The sequence below is a fragment of the Larimichthys crocea genome, chromosome XXI (assembly GCF_000972845.2).
Source record: "Larimichthys crocea isolate SSNF chromosome XXI, L_crocea_2.0, whole genome shotgun sequence".
Classification (NCBI taxonomy): Eukaryota; Metazoa; Chordata; class Actinopteri; family Sciaenidae; genus Larimichthys; species Larimichthys crocea.
The window spans coordinates 12,022,895-12,028,518 of NC_040031.1; the positions used below are offsets into that span (position 1 = coordinate 12,022,895).

Below are 5,624 nucleotides of genomic sequence, written 5' to 3' on the forward strand. Positions count from 1 at the left end.
CTAGGAAAATTTGAAGCCAACAGTTAATCCCGGTATGTTTAAAAGTAGAAGCTTTTGTGCACTCTACTGCCGATATTTTTCTTATTAATCCATCCTACTGGTGTAATACATTTAGTATACGAGCCTGCCTGGACTTTATTCTACAGCGCGAGGAGATGAGGGGGACTTAATTTCTATGACGTGATGGTGTTCCACAACTGTCTAAACCTGGCAAGTAAAACCAGTTCACAGGGAGAGAATATTCTAACACATTTCCTCAAAGACCTGAGCGACAGATGAGAGAGCGGCAGGGAAGAAGATACACTTGGTGTCATAGGATTGTCGGCCCTTCACATGGTTACCTAGAAATAGCCTGTGACGCTGTGCAATTGTCTTTATGTTTGGCCATGCTCCAGCGTCGTGGAACGTAGAACAAAGCCCATCTTGCCATTTCATGTTTTCACCATCAGGGACGTAGAGTGTGGGTGTTTAGTGTGTGTGTGGTGTGTGTGTGACAATTTCAAGGGCACTCCTGCTTCTCTCACATCTCTGTCCGCATAACGTAATTCCATCTTAACAGTACAAAACCACAGGTCTATGCAGGTCAAAGAAGACCACCACGGAACGTGACCCTAACGCAATCCATTTGGTGCGGACGATCAATGCTCAGTGATGTAAAGAAGTGCCTCATGGTCACACTGAATGAAGATTAAATGGCAAAAAGCCGGTGTCGGGTAATTATGTAAATATTGACTTCATCATCTTTCAAGCCTTCTTTTCACCTTTATAAATGTTCATTGTCTGAAAAGCATGATCAGTTGCCCACAATTTGAATCAACCGGGTTAAGTTAAAGATATATAACAAGCAGAGTTGGTTACATTAATCACATTACTGAACACTCGAAATCCGGATTATGATTGCTGAAACATCCTAAAACATAAACACGCATTTAAACCTTGAGATAGCCAGATAAACATATACAAAAACCCAAATCTTACAGAGTCTGTTTCATTGGGTGTGATACTGCGATTGCAGCTTTATATGATTAGAATGATATGAAGCACTTCAACTGGAATGTGACAACATGGGGGCACCACTGTGGTGCAGCGGTTAGCACTGTCACCTAGCGTTGTGGAGGTTGCGTGTGCCATTTCTCCCCTGGGTCGTGGGTTCTCTTGGGTACTCCGGCTCCTCCCACCATCCAAAGGTCAGCACCGAATAGATCCATTTGTGGACTCTAAAATGCCCGTAGGTTTGAATGTGATGAGCTGGTGACTTGTCCAGGGTGTACCCCGCCTCTGCCCAAACTCAGCGGTATAGGTCCAACCCCACGTGACCCTATGAGGATAAGGTGAGCAACATGCCCTCACTGCTACCATGACTCTTCAGTTACCATGTTTTAAAGATCACGTATATGGGAATAAAGCTAAAAAAGTACATGTCAGCACACAAGTGTGGAGAGCTTGAGAAAATAAAGTGTGCTTATATGACAGTGAGGGTATAGGAGTGTTTACAGGGTGAAGAGAGGCTTTGAGCTCATCTGCCTTCATGAGAAGACTGATTTGATTACCCCTTCCACCCCTGTGACTGCCTAAACCCTCTTCTAATCAGAGATCACTGCAATTACGGTTCTCTACAGGGTGGTAAACACGACTGCGCAAATGTTGCTTTCACTTTACGAGCAGAATATCAATCACAAGAGAAAAAAAAATGAAGCACACACGCTTTCGTGATGCAGCAATCATCATCAAGTCGCAAAAACTAAAGTCAAACTTTAAATTGCAACACTGATTTGTTTATATCTTTAAATTCATATTAGAAATAGTTTTTCACTTGGCTAAGAATCTGTGTTTAATCTTGTTTTACACAAATTTATGACTTCTAGTCACCATCCCATATCCTGTTTCAGAGGGCCCTCTGCTGTTCGGGTAAGTACATTGCACTGTGACCAGAAAACTGTATTGCTTAAGTACGTAACAATGACTACAGAAGGAAATCTTTATAATGTACAGTGTGTCTACATGAATGGTGTTATTTTGTCTAGTCATAAAGAAACTCAGAGAACAACAAAGTATGAAATGGGGTGGGGAAAAAAAAAACATTTATTATTCAACAGTCTATTATTTGTCATGGACCAATAATTTGTTTTCTATGACACAAACTGCCTTTTCTCATAAAAGTTAAAGAGCATTTCATGTAGAAACTGCATTTTGTCTAAGAAAAGAAAGGCAGACCACACAAATCAGTAAATGTCATACAAGTTCCCTAATTTATATCTGTAACAGTTATTAAGGTAACATCCATGTATATAACTGGTTTCCTGTCCAGTCACTGTGCAGTATGCATGTGTACAACCCTAACAGAGGGGTATGTAGATGTAACAGACACCCCCTCTGTGACAGAGCTTCAGTATCCTTTTGCAGTGGCAGTATCGTAGCCTATGAGGTTTTTCCGAGGCGCGATTATTGCTAGTTGAAAACTTTACCCAATTCCTGCCTTGATGACTTGAAACATAGTCAGCAGTGGCAATTTTTGTTGGTCTCTCAGTAGACTGATGACTTGTTAACAGTAACAAAAAGCAGCTATAATACTGACTTGGCAGTGGTCTGTAGACAATAACTGTTGCACTATCTTGTCAAGTGTAGACACGTCTGCAGACTTTTACCTTTGTAACTTGTTTTCAAAGATGTCAGGAAAATAAACAGGTACTATCTTGATGAGCTGGTCTGATAACTTCATTTGTTTCTTCTTTGGAAAACACCTTTAGTGTCATTCAGCCAGAAATGATTACTAACATCACAATGTTGACCTAAACATATGAAGCACTCTCACAATCAAGCTGACCAGTTAGTTCAGTAACATTTATTATCGCACATTTTAACTCTATTTAAACACAATTTAAGTTATAAATCTTAAACAGTTATTATCAAAGTATCATCCATGTATATAACTGGTTTCCTGTCCAGTCACTGTGCAGTATGCATGTTTCCAACCCTAACAGAGGGGTATGTAGATGTAACAGACACCCCCTCTGTGACAGAGCTTCAGTATCCTTTTGCAGTGGCAGTATCGTAGCCTGTGAGGTTTATCCGAGGCGTGATTATTGCTAGTTGAAAACTTTACCCAATTCCTGCCTTGATGACTTGAAATATAGTCAGCAGTGGCAATTTTTGTTAGTCTCTCAGGAGACTGATGAGTTGTTAAAAGTAATGATGGACAGCTATGAAATACACTAGCTTGTATTGTGGTAGTGGTCCACAAACAGTAACTGTTACAATGTAACAGTTACAGCATCTTATCAATAGTAAACACATCTGCACACTTTTGTTCTTTCTAACCTGTTTTTGAGAGAGACTGATAATGTGTCATAAATAAAAACTATCTAAATGAATAGTTAACAACTATAGTTTTAGTTCCTGTGTGTTAACTCAGTTGTCTTCACTTTGATGGAGACAGGTTCATAAAGTCCATGTGTCTGTTCTCTGGTAATGAACCAGTTGATCTTGTTCATATTTCTAACGACATGTTGTAAGCTCGTCACTTGAAGTCCCGCCCACGTTGCCACCATAACAAAGAGGTGTATCGTCCGGAGAGACCTGTGTGTGGCTGCAGAGAGGCCGTCAGCTTTGCGCAGTGGCAGTATCGTAGCCTATGAGGTTTATCCGAGGCGCGATTATTGCTAGTTGAAAACTTTACCCAATACCCCGCCTAGACGACTTGAAATATAGTCGGCGACGGCAATTTTTGATAGTCTCCAAGGAGACTTGTAGTTGGTTGAGAGCAATAAATAAAGCAGAACTTCAATATGTGCATTTTTTTGTTCTCCTGTTGATCCATGGTTGAGAGTGCTTACAGTATTTTCCAAAGAAGATATATTTGTTTTTAATTACATGAAGTTTGTCAGAGGATTTTTTTATTTTGGACTGTTCACTTTCAGTTTCTGTATTTGTCCACCAGATGGCGCTAATTATAAAGCACAGTGGATCTATGGAAACATGGGGTGAAAAAAAACATTTATTATTCAACAGTCTATTATTTGTCATGGACCAATAATTTGTTTTCTATTACACAAAGTGCCTTTTCTCATAAAAGTTAAAGAGCATTTCATGTAGAAACTGCATTTTGTCTAAGAAAAGAAAGGCAGACCACACAAATCAGTAAATGTCATACAAGTTCCCTAATTTATATCTGTAACAGTTATTAAGGTATCATCCATGTATATAACTGGTTTCCTGTCCAGTCACTGTGCAGTATGCATGTTTACAACCCTAACAGAGGGGTATGTAGATGTAACAGACACCCCCTCTGTGACAGAGCTTCAGTATCCTTTTGCAGTGGCAGTATCGTAGCCTATGAGGTTTATCCGAGGCATGATTATTGCTAGTTGAAAACTTTACCCAATTCCCGCCTTGATGACTTGAAACATAGTCAGCAGTGGCAATTTTTGTTAGTCTCTCAGGAGACTGATGACTTGTTAATAGTAATTAAAAAGCAGCCATAATACTAACTGTCCTGTATTGTGGCAGTGGTCTGTAGACAATAACTGTTACACTATCTTGTGAAGTGTAGACACATCTGCAGACTTTTAGCTTTGTAACTTGTTTTCAAAGATGTCAGGAAAATAAAAAGGTACTATCTTGATGAGCTGGTTTGATAACTTCATTTTTTTCTTCTTTGGAAAACATCTTTAGTGTCATCCACCCAGAAATGATTACTAACATCACAATGTTGACCTAAACATATGAAGCACTCTCACAGTCAACAGCTGACAAACATTTTTTTAAGTGTTCTGTAAAGGCAAAATCAAAAGTATTTGAAATCGGCCAAAATGGGCTCAGACTGCAAAGGGTTAAGGAGACTGATGACTTGTTAAAAGTAACAGAGTGCAGCTGAAAGGCTATGCCCGTGGATTATAGCAGTGATCTATAAATAAGAATTTTTTTCTTCTTTAAAAAACATGTTTAGTGTCATTTAGCCAGAAATGATTACTAATATCACAATGTTGACCTGAACATATGAAGCACTCTCACAGTCAACGGCTGACAAGATAGTTCAATAACATTTAGTAACCCACAGTTTAACTCTATTTGAATACAATCTAAGTTATATATCTTAAACAGTTATTATCAAAGTATCATCCATGTCTATAACTGGTTTCCTGTCCAGTCACTGTGCAGTATGCATGTGTACAACCCTAACAGAGGGGTATGTAGATGTAACAGACACCCCCTCTGTGACAGAGCTTCAGTATCCTTTTGCAGTGGCAGTATCGTAGCCTATGAGGTTTATCCGAGGCGCGATTATTGCTAGTTGAAAACTTTACCCAATTCCTGCCTTGATGACTTGAAACATAGTCAGCAATGGCAATTTTTGATGGTCTCTGAAGAGACTGATGACTTGTTAACAGTAATAAAAAGCAGCTATAATACTAACTGTCCTGTATTGTGGCAGTGGTCTGTAGACAATAACTGTTACACTATCTTGTCAAGTGTAGACACATCTGCAGACTATTGTTCTTTCTAACTTGTTTTTGAAGATGTCAGGAAAATAAACAGGTACTATCCTGATGAGCTGGTCTGATAACTTCATTTGTTTCTTCTTTGGAAAACACCTTTAGTGTCATTCAGCCAGAAATGATTACTAA

The 5,624-nt window shown here is 39.2% G+C and overlaps 5 non-coding genes across 5 annotated transcripts; all 5 read left to right on the forward strand.

The window, feature by feature from the left end:
• Positions 1-2,391: 2,391 nt before the first annotated feature.
• LOC113744259 (U4 spliceosomal RNA) lies at positions 2,392-2,531 on the forward strand. Its single transcript, XR_003461398.1, has one exon. It is a non-coding gene; the product is annotated as a U4 spliceosomal RNA (small nuclear RNA).
• Positions 2,532-3,029: 498 nt separating this feature from the next.
• LOC113744255 (U4 spliceosomal RNA) lies at positions 3,030-3,169 on the forward strand. The gene has a single exon (XR_003461394.1). It is a non-coding gene; the product is annotated as a U4 spliceosomal RNA (small nuclear RNA).
• A 433-nt stretch (positions 3,170-3,602) lies between these two features.
• LOC113744252 (U4 spliceosomal RNA) lies at positions 3,603-3,743 on the forward strand. Its single transcript, XR_003461391.1, has one exon. It is a non-coding gene; the product is annotated as a U4 spliceosomal RNA (small nuclear RNA).
• A 560-nt stretch (positions 3,744-4,303) lies between these two features.
• Positions 4,304-4,443, forward strand: LOC113744273 (U4 spliceosomal RNA). The gene has a single exon (XR_003461410.1). It is a non-coding gene; the product is annotated as a U4 spliceosomal RNA (small nuclear RNA).
• A 786-nt stretch (positions 4,444-5,229) lies between these two features.
• Positions 5,230-5,369, forward strand: LOC113744284 (U4 spliceosomal RNA). Its single transcript, XR_003461417.1, has one exon. It is a non-coding gene; the product is annotated as a U4 spliceosomal RNA (small nuclear RNA).
• The last annotated feature ends 255 nt before the right edge of the window (positions 5,370-5,624 follow it).